Raw genomic sequence first — 20,800 nt, forward strand, 5'->3', positions numbered from 1 at the left:
TTCTTCCGTCAGGTGCACGGCCTGAATTATGATGTGCAGCTCCTGTTTATAGAACAGCTGGGCCTCGGTGGCTCCTTGCAGGCGTTGCCCGTCTTTTACCAGGACCTGATCAAAGTCTGGAAAGTGGTCGCCTCGCGACGCAGCTCTCCCCCGTCAGGAGTAGCGGCTATCGTCAGAGAGCCGCTGCTCAGGAATCCGCCCCTCCGTCCTTTTCAGTGGTTGGCGGAGAGGAGGGCTGTGGCCGCAGGGGTGACCAGGATCGGGGACGTGCTGGGTGGCGGAGGACTGGGCTGGATGCTCCCGCAGGAGTTGGCGCGACGCGCGTCTGTGAGTGTCCAGGTCGCAGCCGATGCCATCCAAGACCTGAGAACGGTCGTGCTCGGACCCGACGTTATTTTGGGTCTTGAGGTGGCCCAGGTGCGCGGTGGTCTTCCGTCTAAGCGTTCCCCTGTTCGGACGGAATTCCACATTGGCCCCAAGCCCCGAACCCTCCCTCGGGTGCTGGTGCCCCGCAATATGAGCCGCCTCGGGGACATGCCCTCTGTGCCTTTTGGCACAGCAAAGAGGGGCTTTTTGTATGGACTGCTGCTGCACACCTTCCATTTTCTCGCCCTTGTCCGTCGACCGGACACGCCCTGGCGTGCCTTGTTGCCGTCCGGCGGCGGAGGCCCTCGATGGGAGGCCCTCTACGGAGGTGTCCTCCCCCTTTCTATCGGGGACCTGGGTTGGAGGGTGTTGCATGCAGCAGTCTCTTATAATAAGAGGATGCATAGGTTCACGGACTCTCAGGACACATGCCCTTTTTGCGGTCTTGTGGAGTCCGTGGACCATGTATACATAGGGTGTTGTAGGCTGCACTCCCTTTTTAGTTATTTGAAAAACCTTTTATTGATGTTTTGTTTGCACTTCAACCCCACGCTCCTGATCTATGGGCACCCGGTGCGGAAGGGGGTCGGGAAGGAGGAGGACCTCCTCGTGAACCTGCTCCTGGGCCTGGCCAAGTTGGCCATTAACAGGTCCAGGCAGCGGGCGATCGACGGGGGAGTCCCGCCCGATTGTTTGTCCCTCTTCCGCGGCTACGTTCGCTGCCGGATGTCCCTGGAGAAGGAGCACGCGGTGTCTGCTGGCACTCTCGAGGCCTTCCGTGCTCGGTGGGCACCGCGGGGACTGGGGTGTTTTGTTGACCCCTTTAATCACATTTTGATTTAAAGTTTGTAAGTTTCCTTTAAACTTTGTTTTTGGTTTTACAGCTGACCTGAATTAGGGGCTGTGCCTGATTTATCCCAATTTTGTTGGTTTGGTTTTCATTTAAAAGATTATCAAGAGTTCAAATCTCACAATGGCAAACTATGAAACAATGTAACTTCATCTGAATAGGAACAGATTGAAGGCAGGCTTCTGTGAAAAATCATCAAGAGTTCAAATCTCACAATGGCAAAATTATATGCTATCTTATCGGGGTCGAGTTCTGGTCATAAACCAGCTGATTGCCGCCATGTTGTGGTACTGACCGGTCACTTTGACCCCTCCCCCTCCAGAAATTGTTAGTCGACTTCTTCTGGGACAAAAGATTGCACTGGGTCGCTGCTGAAGTTCTGAGTCTCCCGCTTAGGGAGGGTGGTCAGGCGCTAGTGTGCCTACGCACACAGGTGGCGACTTTCCGCCTTCAGACCCTGCAGCCATACCTCTACGTCGAGCCTCCTCCTAGATGGTGTGCCCTGACGACGTATTTCTTCCGTCAGGTGCACGGCCTGAATTATGACGTGCAGCTCCTGTTTATAGAACAGCTGGGCCTCGGTGGCTCCTTGCAGGCGTTGCCCGTCTTTTACCAGGACCTGATCAAAGTCTGGAAAATGGTCGCCTCGCGACGCAGCTCTCCCCCGTCAGGAGTAGCGGCTATCGTCAGAGAGCCGCTGCTCAGGAATCCGCCCCTCCGTCCTTTTCAGTGGTTGGCGGAGAGGAGGGCTGTGGCCGCAGGGGTGACCAGGATCGGGGACGTGCTGGGTGGTGGAGGACTGGGCTGGATGCTCCCGCAGGAGTTGGCGCGACGCGCATCTGTGAGTGTCCAGGTCGCAGCCGATGCCATCCAAGACCTGAGAACGGTCGTGCTCGGACCCGACGTTATTTTGGGTCTTGAGGTGGCCCAGGTGTGCGGTGGTCTTCCATCTGAACGTTCCCCTGTTCGGACGGAATTCCACATTGGCCCCAAGCCCCGAACCCTCCCTCGGGTGCTGGTGCCCCGCAATATGAGCTGCCTCGGGGACATGCCCTCCGTGCCTTTTGGCACGGCAAAGAGGGGCTTTTTGTACGGACTGCTGCTGCACACCTTCCATTTTCTCGCCCTTGTCGGTCGACCGGACACGCCCTGGCGTGCCTTGTTGCCGTCCGGCGGCGGAGGCCCCTGATGGGAGGCCCTCTACGGAGGTGTCCTCCCCCTTTCTATCGGGGACCTGGGTTGGAGGGTGTTGCATGCAGCAGTCCCCTATAATAAGAGGATGCATAGGTTCACGGACTCTCAGGACACATGCCCTTTTTGCGGTCTTGTGGAGTCTGTGGACCATGTATACATAGAGTGTTGTAGGCTGCACTCCCTTTTTAGTTATTTGAAAAACCTTTTATTGATGTTTTGTTTGCACTTCAGCCCCACGCTCGTGATCTATGGGCACCCAGTGCGGAAGGGGGTCGGGAAGGAGGAGGACCTCCTCGTGAACCTGCTCCTCGGCCTGGCCAAGTTGACCATTAACAGGTCCAGGCAGCGGGCGATCGACTGGGGCGTCCCGCCCGATTGTTTGTCCCTCTTCCTCGGCTACATTCGCTGCTGGATGTCCCTGGAGAGGGAGCACGCGGTGTCTGCTGGCACTCTCGAGGCCTTCCGTGCTCGGTGGGCACCGCGGGGACTGGGGTGTTTTGTTGACCTCTTTAATCACATTTTGATTTAAAGTTTGTAAGGTTCCTATAAACTTTTGTCCTTGGTTTTACAGCTGACCTGAATAAGGGGCTGTGCATGATTTATCCCAATTTTGTTGATTTGGTTTTCATTTAAAAGATTATCAAGAGTTCAAATCTCACAATGGCAAACTATGAAACAATGTAACTTCATCTGAAACAGATGGAAACGGGTTTGTACTCGAAAGAGTTACAACTTTGTTGAGGTTAGCACCCTCATCTATTGTGTCTTAATGCCAACCTTAGAAAAGCACCCTTATTGCATCACAGTAATCAACACCCTGGGGGTTACCATTGACCAGAAACTGATCAGGGCTAGTCATATAAATACTGTGGCTACAAGAGGCTAGGAATCCTGCGACTAGTAACTCACCTCCTGACTCCCCAAAGCCTGCCCACCATCTACAAGGCACAAGTCAGGAATGTGATGGAATGCTCCCCACTTGCCTGGATGAGTGCAGCTCCAACAACACTCAAGAAGCTTGACACCACCCAGGACAAAGCAGCCCGCTTAATTGGCACCACATCTACAAACATTCGCTCCCTCTATCACTGATGATCAATGGTAGTGGTGTGTACAATCTACAAAAGACACTGCAGAAACTCATCAAGGTTCCTTATTCAGCACCTTCCAAACCCACGACCGCTACCATCTAGAAGGACAAGGGTAGCAGATACATGGGAACACCACCACCTGGAAGTACTCCTCCAAGCCAGTCACCATCTTAAATTGGAAATATATCTCTTATCCTTCATTCTCACTGGGTCAAAATCCTGGAATTCCCTCCCTAACATCACTGTAGGTGTACCTACACCTTATGGACTGCAGTGGTTCAAGAAGGCAGCTCACCACCACCTTCTCAAGGGTAATTAGGGATAGGCAATAATTGCTGGCCCAGCCAGTGATGCCCACATCATGTAAATGAATTTATAAAAGGCTATACTTCCCAAAACTAACTACCATTGTGCCCTCTGTGAGTTAGATTGATAGCTTGTAGTAGATTTGCACTGAAGGCTCACAACCACAAAGTTGTTCAAATTAATTTCAGAGTGCTGTAAGTGAAAAGAAAACATTCACTTTACCAAAGGTGGATTCCATCTCCCAGAAATTAAAGATTAAAATGTACAACACTGTTTAGGGGAATTTCAGCTTCTAGGTTGGAAGCATGTGGGACATCATAAGGATGGCTCTTCCAGAAAGTGGGATTGAGAGGCCTATTCCATTTATATCCCCACAGATAGCCTGGAATGGGTGTCCAGAGGTAGTTTGCCAGCTTCTAACCGGTGAAGATTGGTCAGCCTGAAGCCCACCATACCAGCAGTCAAGTAGGTTGCTGGTGGGGTGAGAGTAGTGCCCCAAACTTTCTTTATGGGACCTGGAGGATCCTAAAGAAAAACCTTAGCGTTAGATTTACAGGAACTCTGCTTCTAATGCACCAGGTTTACTGACTGGCGTGCCTACAAAGGGAAGGTGTCCTGTCCAAATCCTAATTCTTGTTTACTTTTGAATCCTGGGGTTGGCCTTGTCACACTGTTTGAGCACTCCCAATTCAATAATGAATTTTAAAAAGTAAAATGTTCAAAATTGCACACAAAATGTACTGAGGTATAGAAAAGTGTAGGATTAGGGAGGGGGATAAAGAGAGCGAGGGTAAGATTAGAGCAAAAATTAGCAGAGGGAGAGCTATGTTCCTGTCCAAAAGGTTGAACTATCTCCTTTGATTTGTACTTCGATATCTGTGCACATAAGAATGTAGCTCATGTATTATAATTACCTGTTCAGCAGTATACAAATGTATATAGTGGGAAGAATACAATGAAACAAAATAAAATGTAAAAAGAAACTTGGCTACCATTTGTCTTCTTTTTTAAGAATAAATTAAATGAGATGATATTAAATGAGATGGTGTTTAGTACTTGTCTCCTCGACAATGGATTTTAATTGAAGCATGAAAAGCAGATGAACCCTTTCACTTTGTTTTTTGAAACATGAAAAGGTGTAACATGTAATAGCTCATTTTTACATAGCTCAACATGAAGTTCCATGTCATTAATTTTTTTTTGCTTTAGCCACCAGGCAGGTGGCTACTCACAGTGAAATAACCAATTCAAGTTTGCCATACAGCTGTTTTCCACTAAAGGAACATTTTGCACTTGCTAGGATCAGATTAAATTAGTTGTACCTTTACATTTCTTTATGGTTTTAATTTTTTTTCTGATGTTGAGCTATTACAGTCATATTCAGTCACGCATTTTTTAGACCTCTGGTCTTTGGTATTGAAAGCTAATCATTACAGGAAGGAGGGAAACACAAACACATTAGACTTCGTGGGCAAGAAATTCAGATCCATAAGGTCATTGAAGGTTCTATGGAAGTCTATCACCCTGCAGACAATGTGCACTGCACTAGCAGCCTCTTCAGGTGTTAGACTGCGTATCGTCTTGAGAAGGGCACTTAAGCAGGCGTACCCTGCATACGCCAAAAGCAACTGAATTCAAACTATCATGATGTCACATGGGCCAACTTGATGATGTGACTCCCATTTTTCAAATTTCTATCACAGGCCCATTCACTGCATTTGCACATCACTCAAAAAAGCTCAAGGCCCAGATTTTCGCCACAAAGAAGAGCCTCTCCGTCATTGCGAAAATCCCATAAATGGCTGAAATTTCTAAGTCCCACCCCCGAACACAGCATTTCCCATCTTCATGGGGGCGGGGCTGGAGTCAGGCCAGGGTTTGTGCATGTGCAAATTGAGGAGGCAGTTGGCCATTTAAATTACCAGCTGCCTTTACTGACTTCTGATTTTTGAACTTTGGCTGTGTGAATCCTAGAGTATGCAGATTAGACCAGATAAGAGGACACCTGAACTTGGTGGATTCTTTGGATAGCCAGGGTACCCCTTTAAACAGGGTCCCGGGAAACCTTCAGAAGAGGTAAGGCATCCTTGCAGATTGATAGAGTTAAACATGATTGTGCAGTTTTTATGCACAAGCTCATTGGAACTCTCAAGCTGTCAAGGAACTGTCAAAATGTCAAGGAAGTGCCCAGGGAGTGTTGAAACTGTCCAGGAAGTTCCAAGGATACTAGGTGAGTTGGCATTGAGGGGGTAAGGGCAAAGGGTGGTGGTTGGGCAGCATGGGTTGGTATGAGTTGCCACTAAGTTGGCATGTGGATTGGGTAGAGGGGCATGGATTGGCATAGGAGTTTGAGGGGACATGGTGGTGGGTGGGGGGTGGGATTCACATGGCTGGGATATGGGGAGTGTATGAGTGGTTGAAGGGGAGTGAGGGGTGAGGGCTGGAGTGATTTTTTAAACATTTAAATTCAGAGCACAGATGCAGGCCCTCCGCCCACCCTGCTTCCACACCCGGCAGCCTCCACACTCATTCTGGGGTCACCTGCCCTGACTTCGATTTCAGCTCGACCTCCCCCTCAACTGAAAATCCGAGCTGCAGCCTGGCACTTTTAAAGGTGGGTTCACTGAGCCAACAGCTCCTCTGACTCTGCGCAGTTGACCAAGGAATGAAAATCCGGGCCCAAATGTTCAGACAGGAGGTGGGTCCTATTTAAAGAGCCAGTTACCCAACTTGCAGGCAAGGTGATTATGAAGAATGTCTGCTATTGTAGAGTGCCTGGAGTATTCTGGAGTGGTCTTGAAGGTGCTGTGGTGAGTTCCTGGATCTGGCAATGCATGTTGCTGCATTCTTATAGAAGAATAGGTGGCCTGTTCACACAAAGGCTGCAACAGGTATGGGGGCTGAAGCTGCAGTGCCTCTGGGGTTTCAACATGACAAGGAAATGGAGAAAGAAGCTGTGGGGAGGGAAAGCTCTGCACAATGCTCACTGCCAAGTTGGAGCCTGACTCATCCCTGATCTTGACAGTGACAGGCAGCAGTGTGGCAGGCCAGTCAGTGAACCCAGCATCTTTCAGAGCTTCCACATCAGTATTGTCCTGTGTGTCACCCCATTAAGGTGCTCTTGTAGCAGAACTCATATGCAACCTTGTCCTCCAATGAGCTGGCACATGAACTGTGCATTACTCCTAGCCTGGCTGTAGCCCATTCATGCAAGAGGTCCATGGTCATACCATTGGCAGCTTGCTCATCATGCCAAATAGTAGGATGAGGGTGAACTGGGGGCAAGAAGTGGCATAAGGCAGGAACATATCATTGTCCTTAGCCAATGCTTGATACCACAGGTTCAATCACTTTTGGCCTCGTGATGTGTACAACCATCTCATCCTTTGGGCTCAGGAGATGCAGGCGTCTTCATTCACCGCCGGCTCTGATCCACTCCTTTATATTATCCTGCTAGAGCGAAAGGAGAATGCCGATGATTGTGTAGAACTGTGATTGGGTGATATGCCTGCCATTGCTGAAGGTAGGGGGGAAAGCATGAGATGGGTACAAGGCTGGCAGCATTAGTAGGTGGATGAGGTGGAGTATCTGAATGTGATGCATGAATCCCAAGTGCCAGGGTCCATGAGGATTTGGTGCATTGTGCAGTTTGAGGGGCTAGTGGAGTGGCGATTAGGTGATGTCACTTGAAGGTGCATTCACTGATCTTTATTCCTCATTCTTTCCTGGGATGTGGGTGATGCTGGCAAGGCCAGCATTTGTTGCCCACTGCCAATTGCCCTTGAACCAAATGGCTTGCGAGGTCATTTGAGAGGCAGTTAAGAATCAACCACATTGCTATGGTCTAGAGTCACAGTAAGGATGGCAGATTTCCAGATCGGTTTTTACAACAGTCAATGATAGTTTCATAGTCACTATTTCTGAGACAAACTTTCAATTCTTGATTGAATTTAAATTCCACCAGCTGCTGTGGTTGGATTTGAACCTGTGTCCCCAGAGCATTAGCCTGGGTCTCTGGATTACCAGTCCAGTGACATTACCACTAAACCACCATCCCCTCCTGATGATCTTGACCACACGTGTAAGGTCATAGTCTTCTTGTAGCACTGCTGCCAGATTTTCAAGTCCAGATACCAGGAATTTATCTCCATTGCATTTGTTCCCAATCCCTTCTGAAGGTGGGTTTTGAAGGCTTCCTGGCCCGTGGAACCATGGCAACTCTCCTCTAGTCCATTTCCACTACTACAACATCCAGCACCACAACTGTAACACTGGAGCCCTCACTCTGCTCTTGTGTTCCATTTTCCTGGCTTAGTATTGCAGTAATAGTGTTCAGCAGTAGCCCCCTGACACTCATTGTAGCTTCCCTTTAATAGGGACAGACTGCCTTTAAGAACTGGCCACACCACACCACAAACACTGCTTGGCTCCTTGCTGAGTGCAGATGCAGCCAACATTACAGCAAATGCTAGGTTTACATTGCAATTAGATGAATAGGTGGCACCACCAAATTCCTGTGCTGCCTTCCTCCACTGGAACCGACATGAGCTGTGGCCGCTGTGTCCGATTAACGGTGAAACCAATTTTTAGCCAATAAAGTTTTCAAAAAGGTGAACAAGTTCTTTATGTCTACAGGAATGTAAGGAATGGACAGCTTGTTTAAATCAGAGAGTGAAGGATAGCACAATATTGCATGAGAACTGGAAATAAGTGAATTGAAAATATTTTGAAACACAACAAATACATTTCTGTTTTCTCTGTGATGTAGTTATTGTTCCCTTTTGAGCATGTTTGCCCTGAGGCAATGTTTGGTACTCTGCTTTTCATTGTGTGATCAAACACCAACTTTTGAAATACATTGTTTCAAAATTCCTGCTTTTTATCATTTAGTTATCAAAACCAAGACTTGATGCAGAGGTTACCAGACAAACTAAACAATATTTAAAGCAAAAACTCAGCCAACTACAGAAAACAGTTGTCATAAGTACAATGGCAAATATCCAGGAAAATAAGAGCAGTGGTGCTAATGAACTAAAGGAAACAAGCATGTTTAATCTTTCAATCTGAGGTACAATCTTATTGTAAATGAAGCAAGTGATTTAAATTCTGATGTTTTTACAATTGACAGCTGACATACACTGCCCAAAGGTGATAAAGTAGTGTGGAGCACTGGGGCATCAAAGGATGGAGCATTAAATTCCAGGTTCAGTTGTCAACACCACTATGATTTGTGATTCATGGATTTGCTACTGTGGGAGGTACACTGTAAAAAGAAGTCTTTCCATTCAGGAAAGAGAAAATCATGGAATGGTAAAAGGCTATTTGACATATTGAAATCATTCATTCCAGTGAAGCATATACAACCCTTGGGCTCCACTCCACCACTTAAAAAAATGAGGAAGGAAACCTAAGTGAGGAAAAGCTAAAAAAGAAAAGCCAAGCAATTGAACTTTACATTGAATGTTCTTGCCACAAAGTGTTTCATAAACTATTTAATCAGTTGGCTAAATTTATCCTGCTAATCTTCAATCCATTTTCACCAGGTATTCTTTCAAGTTTTTAAAGGAGCACAATGAATTAAGATTGACTCACTTTGATTGAAGTCCATTTCACACATGAACCACTGAGCAGTAAATGAAGGTATAGCCTCTCTTGCTGTCTATCAGGGGTCACGTGATGTTCTAGGAGGGTCTGACCAATGAGCCCTAAACATGGGCAATCCGGGGAGTGGGGCTTCCTGATGAGAGTCCTGATCGAGCAAGAAGCACCGAAGAGCACTCTGTAATAAAGTTTATCTGTTTCTTGTTGAAACCTGTCCACTCTGTCAAGTCATTACATTTGACAACAAGGGTAAAATAACTCCGACGCTGCACGTCACCTTGTGACCATGAGTACATCAATTTTTAAGAAAAAGAAAGGATTATCTTCCAGAGAACAATGGAGAGTATTTGGCAAGGATATCCCTGAGTGATAGTATACCTAGATGATGTTCTGATCACAGGGTCAACCAACCGAGACTGAACACTTGGCCAATTTGGAGGAGGTGCTAAGAAGGTTTATGGAAGCCAGCGTATGGTTGGAAAAGGAAAAATGCACATTTCAAGCACCAGAAGTTACTGGATGTCATGCATTTGCATCTGGTAGAAGAGAAAGTTTGGGCAATAAAAGATGCACCGTCATCATCCAATGTAACCAAACTCAAGTCATTCCTGGGTATGATCAACTGCTGCAGCCGCTTCTTGCCTAACTTGTCAACTGTGTTGGCACATTACACTTGTTGATAAAAATAATCACCGTTGGTCTTGGAATTTACAACAGGAAGAAGCCTTTGTGGAAGAAAAGAAACTGAAGCATTCGTCGTGTTTATTGGTACAGTATGACCCATTGAAAGAATTGGTATTAACATGTGATGCCTCTCCTTATAGTGTGGGTGCTGTGTTATCAAATAGAATCGAAGATGGATTGGAAAGGCTCACTGGCTATGTCTTGAGAACCCACTCCACAGCCGAGAAGGGTTATTCCCAGCTGGGAAAGGGAGGTTTATTGGTGGTATTCAAAATGAAGAAATTCCACCAGTACCTACATGGGTGACATTTCACCATTATGTCTGACCATAAAACATGAATGGGTTTATTCTGTGCAGAAAAGCCATTCCGACAGCAGCTTCAGCAAGAATGCAACATTGGGCTCTGACATTATCTGTGTATGAATATACTTTTATGTACCGTCCTGGCTTACACATTGCAAATGTGGATACACTCAGTCACCTCCTGTTGCAAGGTAGCATTGTATATGCTCCTGTACCACAAGAAGTTGTGCTATTACCGAATTTCTTGGATTCTTCGCCTGTGTGTGAAGCAAATTAGAAATTGGACGAACAGAGATCCAATATTGTCGAAAATCAGAAGCTTTGTTTTGCAAGGATTGTCAAATTCATTTGTATCTGAAGATTTGAGACCATTCCATGCCAGAAACACAGAGTTAAGCTGTCAAGATGGAATTTTGTTGTGGGGATCAAGAGTTGTCGTCCCATCACAAGGTAGAGAACCACTCTTGACAGAGCTTCATGGTGCGCATCCTGGCATATCAAAGATGAAAATGTTGTGCAAAGCTATATCTGGTGGCCAGGCATTGACAATGGTCAAACACTGTCTCCACTGTCAGCAACAACGGAAGTTGCCCATTTCAGCTCCCCTGCCTTCATGGCAATGGCCTGGTTGACCCTTTTTTAGACCACATATCGATTATGTAGGACCATTCTTTTGTACCATGGGCAGAATTTTGACATCAGCATGAGGGGGTGGGCCCAACACACCGACACATAAAATGATGCGTGATGACGTCGGGCGTGCGTCCTGACGTCACCGCGTGCTATTGTGGTATTTCAGTGGGTGAGCCTGCTATGAGTTCCAAGGCGCACTCACCATTAATTGACGGGCCACTTAAGGCCCTTGAGGCAGTAATAATACACACCGATTTTTCAGAGCCTATGCAATTTTCAGGGCGTTGCATGGGTGCAACTGCCATGCGGGTAGGCCACATTTTTAAAAACCTCATCCATGGGTGGGATAAGAGGGGCAAGTGGGCTCACGATTGTGGGTAATTAGTAATTAACTTTAGAAACTTACTGCTACTTGCTGGTGTGAATAGGAGAACTTCAATTCTCTTCAGAGCTGCTTTGACAAAAAAAACAGGTTTCATTTCAGGACTCTGGAGGAATCCTAATTCTTGGGGCCTTGCAGGTTTCAGGCAGCCTTCCCTTACCCTGTGAATGGGGATTGTGCTCTCCACTGGGGGCACCCCCTCTGAGGAGGAAGAGAGGGCCAGAAGGGGCAGGAGGCCAGGAGTCCATATTCAGCCTCTGGAGGAGCTACCCTAGTGGGGGAAGCACAGGCACAGGGGGCACAGGGCCAACAGGAAGTTCAAGGCAGAAGGGGCTGCAGAAGACCCACTATCCTGCGAAGCAGCTACCTCAATATGTCCGAGGTGCAATGCCGAAGGAGGCTCCGTCTCTCAAGGGAGTCAGTGACCTCCATCTGTCAGATGATAGGCCCTGAGATCAGCTCCACCTGTGTGGGTGGACATCCCGTGCCAGTGGTGTTGAAGGTCATGGCTGCCCTCAACCTCTATGCCTCTGGCTCTTCCCAGGGGTCAGTGGGTGATCCTTATGGACTCTCCCAGTCAGCTGTCCACAGTTGTGGCAAGCTGGTGACAGAAGCTTTGTTCAGGTGTGCATTGATTTTCATTCACTACCGCTCAGATGAGGCCAGCCAGGCACAGCGAGCCAGAGGCTTCTCAGCCATTGCTTGGTTCCCCCGCGTCCAGGGTGCAATAGACTGCACACATGTGGCCATAAAGGCACCAGCGGGTGAGGCCGGTGCCTTCGTCAACAGGCAGGGCTTCCACTCCATGAACGTGCAGATAGTGTGTGATCACAGGATGCTGATTCTACAAGTCTGTACAAAGTACCCAAGCAGCTCCCACGACGTCTACATCCTCAGACACTCCCAGGTGCTGGGGTTCTTCAGTGCTCCAGCCTAGCTGGATGGATGGCTGCTGGGTGACAAGGGCTATCCCCTCAGAAGGTGGCTCATGACACCGCTCTGCCATCCAAGAACAGAAACTGAGCAGTGGTACAATAGGAGCCAGGGCACCACAAAGACGGTATCAGAGAGAACCATCAGTCTTCTCAAGATGCGCTTCCGGTGCCTGGACTGTTCAGGGATGCACTCCAGTAACCGGCAGATCGTGTATCACTGATAATGGTTGCATGCTGCACTCTCCACAATCTAGTCCTGGAAAGGGGGAATGCAGTGGAGGAAGAAGATGTAGATGCAGCTTCTTTGGCTGCAGACGATGAGTCCAGAGGAGTCTGAGGATGAGCATGATTAAGAGAACACTGAGGGGATAGCCGCTGACCTGGGCAACCTCCAGGGAGGCAGGGACACCCAGGAGGCTTTGATCCAATGATCCTTCAGCTAGCACACCACAGATGGACTTTCACCATATGCCAGGGCTGCAGGCTCCATACTCAATACCTAAGAGCAACATTTGCCTGGTTAGGAACATTAACTATGTGCCTTGTCAATAAAGCTCAACGACAAACAAATCACTCATAACATCATGGGTTCCGGTACATCTGCAGAAGTAATGAAGCACCCAGAGGATTGTTCAGAACTAAAACATTTAATGATTGCATCCTAAAAAACAGAAATGAAATTGCATTAAAAGGTGTTGAGCTGCATGCCGAATGAGAATCAACTACTACTGGGACAAAAGAAAACCACCAGTGATAAGCCTGTGTTGTGCCTAAGGTGATTTACACTTACCTTTGCGGGTGCTATGTATAGGTGCTCCTCCCTCGCTGGCACTGGCATTGGAGACAGCCTGCTCACTCTGTTGTCCTGTTGGCCTTGGTGACCTTGGCAGGTGTCCTCTGGCCCTTGGAGTCTGTGCTGGCCCTGCCTGGGAGGGAGCAACCAGTGGCATGGCTGGCATCTCCCCAGTCACTGTAGCCTCATCTTATGCCATGGTCACTGGCAGAGGAGCGGAAGAGCTGCTGCCCTCATCTGGAGCGCCCTGAGAGGGGCCTGCAGAGATGACAGGCAGCTTGTGCACCAACGTGACCTTTGGACCTCCCTGGTCACCATTGATGGATGAGTACCTAGCTGGGATACTGGGTGCCCAATCCAACTCCCACACTGACCCTGACTAGCTGAGGTCAATGCCACTGAGGTCTTGCAGGTCCAAGGTTGGTTGTTCTCCTGGAAGAGCCTCTCCATGAGAGTTGTCACTCTCCCCATGGAGGAGACATTACACTTGGCCCTGAGGGTTATTGCATTGCTAATGCTCCTCATGGACCCCTCCATCAGGGAGACCATGGCAAGTATCTCTGCCAGATCCTTCCACATGCCCTGCTGGACTTCTAGCATCTGCTGTCTCAGGGACAACTCCAGAGGCACATCATCAGCCACCGGCGGAGCATGTTCCTGGTCCCTTGCAGTCCTCTGGCTGCCGGCGCCCTGGGCACTCTGTCTCCACCTGCACCTCAAGCGACAGTGAAGTGCCCTCACTGCTGTGCACCGAGACACTAACTGACAGTCTTATCCCCACTGAAATGCTGGTATTTGCGCTGGTGCCTGCCTGGTTGAGATGGTGTGATGATGGTGTGTGTATATTTTCAGGGCCCTCAGGGGTCAGTGGCGGTCCCTCTGTTCCTGAGTCTGTGCGTGCTCCGGTGAGGCTGAAAGGAGATTTGATTAGTTGTTAATGTGCCTGGCCCCCAAATCAGGATGCGCTTCTCCTTCCATAATCAATGGGAAACACATGTTAGATCCTGAATTCAATATACAGTCAACAGTAGAATGTTTGCACTGACAGACATTGTGACCTCAGTGCCCTTACCTCCCACTGGCACCCCAACCTCACTGCTGCCGGTAGACCTGAGTGCATTGCACCCTTTCAGCTCAAGAACCTCCTGCTTGTATCTGGTGAGTGAGTAGGTGGGCCTGCCCTCTGCCAGCCCGCATCAGTTCGGCATTATTGCATGCTGTCTTCTCCTGAAAGGAGAGAGGAGCATTGATTAGTCCACCCTGTACCTGCATTGCCATTGCAGCCTGGCCAACCCCACCTGAGTGAAACATTGCAGGGCTCGTCCGATTCATGACTCTGGAGCTGCAAGACAGTCACTCCAAGCAGCCAGGGCTAACCCCCTTGCCCAGATGCTGCCTCCACCTCATTTGCCACTCATACAGTTACACTTTCCAAACCCATGATCACCACCACCTAGAAAGACAATGGCAGCAGATGGATGGATGCACCACTACCTGAAAGTTCCCCTCTCAGTCATTCGGCATCCTGATTTTGAAATGTTTTGGCTGTCCATCTAGGTCCAGATCCTGGAGCTCGCCCCCAAAACAGTACTCTGGGTATACCTGCACCACATGCAGTGGATACAGAAGGTAGCTTACCACCACCTTCTCAGGGGCAAGTAGGGATGGCAATAAATGCTGTGGCTTACCCAGTGAAGGCCACATGCCATGAATGAATGAATGAATACAAAAACAAAATTCTGAGTTGGGGTGGAGGGTAGTGGGAGTGGGTGGTTGGGTGGAGGTGGCAGAGAGGGGGTCCCGCGGGAGGGCCAACCTAACTGCTGTGCTAAGTGACCCATTCCAACACGGTGCTCACCCTTCCCGATCGCAAGAGGTCATTGAACCGCTTGTGGCACTGCACCCAGGTGAGTCTCACCGCATCTTGAGAGTTGACCCTTTCTGCTACCTCCTCACAGGCACATTTCACCATGTGGGGTGTCCTCCTCCTCCAGTCCCTTGGCATGATGATTTCATGGCGTGTTGCCATCGCCTTGAGGAGGGTAGCAAGGCACCCATCTGAAAATCTCAGACTGGTCCTCCTGCCTGGACTGCTCTCTGGGAGTGGTCGCGGACATCCTTCTGTGAGCCATTGTTGGCAGCCTTTGGAAGGCTGCCTGCACCGTTTTAAACAGGCCACCGGGTTGCCATTGGGCTCAGCGATCATTGTACTCCTGCTGCCACCACCCGCCCCTTCCTGCTGTTCTCAGGAGCCGCGGTTCATGCTAGGTGGGCCTTAATTGGCCCACCCATGTAAAATGGTGGTGCAGAGCCAATCACAGGTGGCGATCGGCTCTGCACCCGCTCGTGCCCAGCCCGTCCGACATAGGTAAGATTCAGCCCCATGTTTTGTTAATTGTAGATGCACATTCTAAATGGATGGATGTATACAAAGTCAAATCGCCAAAATCAAGTGCAACTATTGAGAAGCTGCATCACTGCCTTAAATCATCGTTTCTGATAATGATACAGCCTTTACCAGCACAGAGTTTTAGAAATTCATGAATCTGATTGGAATCAGACATATTAAAACAGCCCCTCACCATCCCTCATTGAATGGCTTAGCCGAGAGAGCTGTGCAAACTTTCAAGTCTGGAATGAAAAAGTTATCTGAAGGTACTCTAGAATCTCGACTTTCCTGCTTTCTTATCAGTTATCGCAGAGCGCCACATTCGGCTCCGGGCTCAATACCTTTTGAATTATTGATGAAACACCACCTACATACACGGTTAAGCCTGGAGTTTCCAAATTTAGAGGGGAAGGTAGAGTAGAACTAGAGTAATCAAAAATTGAACCATGATATACACAGCACAGCTTGCTCATTCAGAGTAGGTGATACGGTATTCGTGCAAAATTTGGAAAATGTACCTTGTTGGGTTCTTAGAACCATTGTTTCAGAGACTGGCCCATTATCTTTCCAAGTACAAATGGAAGCTAGAATCATTCGTAAGCATGTGGATCATAATCATCCTAGAGAGACATTCCAACAACCAACTATTCTGTGAACAGTCAATTCCTGAGTTGACAGACCAACCTAGAATAGACATGCCCGATGTCTCTGCAGAGTTGCCGAACCCAGAGCTGCCACTTTTAATGATGTATCTCATGCTACAGTTCCAGATCCTGTTGATCCTGTTGAGGAACCTCAACCGCTGTAGCCGTATAAGGAGAGCACTTCAGAGACTTGACCTTTAATCATCTGAAGTTGTATACATGTATATGTTGTTGGATATTCAAATGTTTCCCAGTAAATAGAATTATAAAAAACTAAAGGGGGAGAAACATAATAACTGACGGTATAGCCTCTCCTGCTGTCCATCAGTTGTCATGTGATGTTCTAGGAGACTCCGTCCAATGAGCCCCAAGCGCGGGCAATCCAGGGGGTGGGGCTTCCTGATGAGAGTCCTGATTGAGCATGTAGCACCTGAAAAGTTCTCTGTAATAAAGTTTACCTGCTTCTTGTTGAAACCTGTCCGCTCCATCGAATCATTAACACTGTGAGGAAATGAGAACCCTGTGAATTTGCAGCCTTGGGAATCTTGAATATGTAAAATCTGTCCTTTAGTGATGACAAGTGAAGTTAAAAAAAAACCTACTTATACCTCATCCATTTTTAAAACCATTTTTATTCAATCATGGTATCTCACAATCTGCTTTTCTCCAGTGAAGACAAATTGGATTAGAAATTGGATTGCATACAAATGGAGAAGGAACAAGGTTTATTCCCAATCTAGAACCTATACAGATAGACTGATGAAACTGAATGTCCTGGAAATTGGTTTGTGCCATGTCCCTCTAACAAGCACAAAAGGAAAGCATAAGGATCGAAAATAGTGGGTGGCATGCTTGTGCTTATTTCAAGCTGGAAGTCTATCATTGTCATTGGAAATTACTCCTCTGGAGGATCCTGGGGCATGTGTCTACTAGGGAAACACCTTGAAGGAGCAGTAAAATAGGTTCAGGTAGACACATAATACAGTAAAACACTGTTAAGAAGGGAAACACCAGGATTGGAAAGAAAATCATGCATTAACGTCCATGAAAATGAAAAGGTTGCAATTTATTTCAGCATTACCCAGAGAATGATGGTGAAGAATATAAGGTAGCAGTGGATGTAGAAATAGAAATCCATAGTCATTGGATATGGCGGAAGACAATGTTAAGGATGGTGATTTGGGCCACTGCATAATGCAGATCTCAAAATATTTATTTGTGAAATGGCTGAACCAACCTTCTAGGTAAATGTCTTTTCTATGAAAGTCTGGTCTAATACTTTTCCTGATTGCAAAGCAGTTTCATTACCACATGTTTAGTGTTATTGTCAATGTCATTCTCTAGTACTGCCTGCAGATGGACATTATCCTCCACTTCCTCCATAGTTATGTTGAGGCTGTGGAGCTTGAAGCAGACAATAATAATCTTGGAGATCATGATGGGACTGTTCTGTAATATCTCTCCTGATATTTGAAATGCTATATCAAGATGCCAATAGTGTGCTTTATGATCAGCCAAAATGAAATAAGATGTTTGCTCTAGTGAGCAAAGAATCAATGACTATCTAGATATATCTGTGTACAGCTGAGTGACTGATGTTTCACATTTCCCCTGCAGCAACTTAGAAGAATCAAAATGCACAGATGTTGAGGGCAATTGTTACCTTGCCTGCAAACAGCAATCCACAAATCAAACATTGAGCGTGAAATTATGATTTAGTTTGTAAGAGATTAAATATGCTAATTAAGCTCTCACTTAATTTAGGCTCCATCACTTTGCATCAGCGTTGAAAATCTCCTGGAAAATTGAGAGATGGAAGTGGGAAGCTGACTAAATGTGTCCTCATATCCTAGACATCACGTGCTCGATATTTACTAAGCGGAATTTCCAAGCTGGGTGAGGAGTTCTACACCGTGGAGCTTTATTTCCATAGCATGCATGTTTTTGTTTAACAGTTTCCAGCCTGGAAGCCAACCTGCTTTCAATCTCACTCCTCCTATAACTCTCCAATACAGCTACATAGATCAGTAGTGCTTTGCTGAATTTGTTTCAGACATGGAGAGCAGAATTTAGTGGAGTCCAGGTGGGCCGAGAGAATTGCACTGGAAGCCATACATCTGACTCTTGGTGACAGGAAAACTGTCCCACACATAGTGAGCGGTGGGAAGGGATCAACATGGGAAACCTGACTGCAAGCAGCAGGAAGGCAATTGGGCTTGTTAATGAGCATTTAAAACCAACTGAGATTTATCAGTGACTCAGGAATTACACGAGATTTGCACAGGTCTTTTGTGCCTCCAGAAAGCTGCACAGCAAACTCTGTCAGCGGCCTCCTTAGGGGGAGGATATCTCATTCACAGATACTCAGTGCCCCATTGACAGATCTGGCAGAGGGAAAGGGATGCTCACTAAAAGCCACTCTCCTACCCTTACTTCTGAACCCCCTATCACCTTCCCCCAACAATTGTCAGAGGCCTAACACTGCCCAGGTGAGTGCCCGGTTACCTGGTGATTGTGACTGACCTTCTGGTAAAAAACAGTGCACGATTCCCACCAGTTCTGCAACTAGCGGGCGGAACGTGCGTCACCAACATTAAATTTCACCTATAGCTGATGATATAAATTAATTTTTTTTGAAAACTTAACATTCTAAATAAAACAACAAGTTGACTACGCTTGCCAAAATAATAAAACTAAGGTTTCAGGTTACTACAGTATTACTAATGAGCATAAGAATGAGATTGAGTGATGATAGCAAATTATTTACTGTATACATTTTAAATAGGCAAAATAAGTTTCCTCGTGAAAGAGATCAATATTGCCCAGAAATTGTTCTTAGAATATCTTATTTTCAAATCTCTACAGTACAGTTTTCAAACAAACTGGATTCATTGTTTTTATAAACCTATAAAACATTTTTGAAACTGTAATATTTCATGTAAAAAATGACAGTCCTTTTCCAGTAATAAGGTAGAGTAACTGAAGGACAAGATTGGATTTTAATTTGGATCTGAACCTCAGTAGCTACTTAACTGCTTTGTCAACTGTTACTTCAAAATTGACCTATTCGTTAATCACTAATCTTCACATTTCGCAAGGTAACCACTTTTCTTTCTATTATTGTTATCATTCCTTCAATGCATTCATAAAATCTAATACATTAAGTAGCTGCATCACCCTGTCAGAATGAAATCACATCCCACTGCAAAATACTCAATCTAAAAAGTAATACTCCACCAATGATTTATCCCCTGTCCATAAAGATAACCCTCACAATGTGTAATCTCATGTAGAAACTGGGTTTCGTTCTGTCCTCTTCATCAGCATGCATCGAAAGATTGAAAGTAAACTACTTAAAAGTAGCTATAAGCTTTGAATTGTTCTCGCAAAAAGCTGGCACAGAGGCAATGGAATGGCTTCCCTTGCATTGCAAACTATTTTGGTTCCCGTTCATTGTTTGAATGAAATGCATTTGCTCTGCAGACGAAAGGTGATACTATATTTCCAAGGTTTTCTGGAGAAAGAATCAGAGCTTTTTTATATGTATATATTGTGCATTTCATGTTTTGACTGGGTCATATGTACACAGAAGCAAGATGCAACTCCAAAGGAAAAAGACCCAAATAAATCCTAGAAAGATGCTGCTCAGTCGGAAATTTCACTTCTGAAAAATGTCACTTTATCTGAAATTCTCCAAGGAATATTATCAAAGATCACAATTGATTTGTTCTCTGTTTAACGTTTTCATAAAGTGATTCAAAACTTCTGTATTTTTTGTACTTTCTTCAATATCTGCCTGTGGTTTCAATGAATCCCTCTTTCAATAAATAAACAGAATTGGTTGTTTAGTCTGTTATGAAAGTATCTGACATGACAACAAAAGACCCAACACAGTTTTTCCAGATTTTTATTTGCACAAAAACTTGCTTCAGTTCATAGGAAATGTGAGCTTGCCTTTGGGAGCTAATGGGTGGAATTTTCGGTGTCCGTTGGCAGTGGGCATGTTTGGTGGTGTGAATAGACAATAAGGCGAGAAGGCCAAGAATCAGTTTCACAATGTCGTGAAACCAGCTTGTGATTGTCCACTCTGCCTGTCAATGGTGGGCCGTGTTTCCCGCCGTCAGACATTGGGAACTTCATTGTAATACATCATTATAAGCTCAACTTCACTGGAATCATTCCCTCACACTTGATCATTCAGGCCGAAATGTTTCACAACAACATTTATAAAGCATGCACCTGGCAACCTGCACTTCAAGGGGAATTCAGTGTTAAGTGCACAGTAACATTGCGCAGTGCTCATGAGGGGCACCTGTTGAACTTCAAGGTTGAGGTGCCGTGCAATTAGGTGAGGGCACAGGCAAGTCGCCTTTTTCCTGGCTGGCTGACAGTGCGATGCCGAGGCAAGGGTTACCCTGTGGTTGTGGTGAACTGGGGGTGTGGGGGACAGTGGCTGCACTGCAGTTGACTGGGGGGAGGGAAGTGGCCACGTGCGGGGTCAGGGGAGAAAAGCAGCCATGCATTATGGGAACCTTGTATGAAGTGGCCATTCTTCTGCAACTGAGACAGTTCAGATGCAGCCACATTAACATGCTTGGAGTCAGGTCTCTAACTTATGTGCCCTCACA

This window comes from Carcharodon carcharias, chromosome 8 (genome assembly GCF_017639515.1).
Source record: "Carcharodon carcharias isolate sCarCar2 chromosome 8, sCarCar2.pri, whole genome shotgun sequence".
Classification (NCBI taxonomy): domain Eukaryota; kingdom Metazoa; phylum Chordata; class Chondrichthyes; order Lamniformes; family Lamnidae; genus Carcharodon; species Carcharodon carcharias.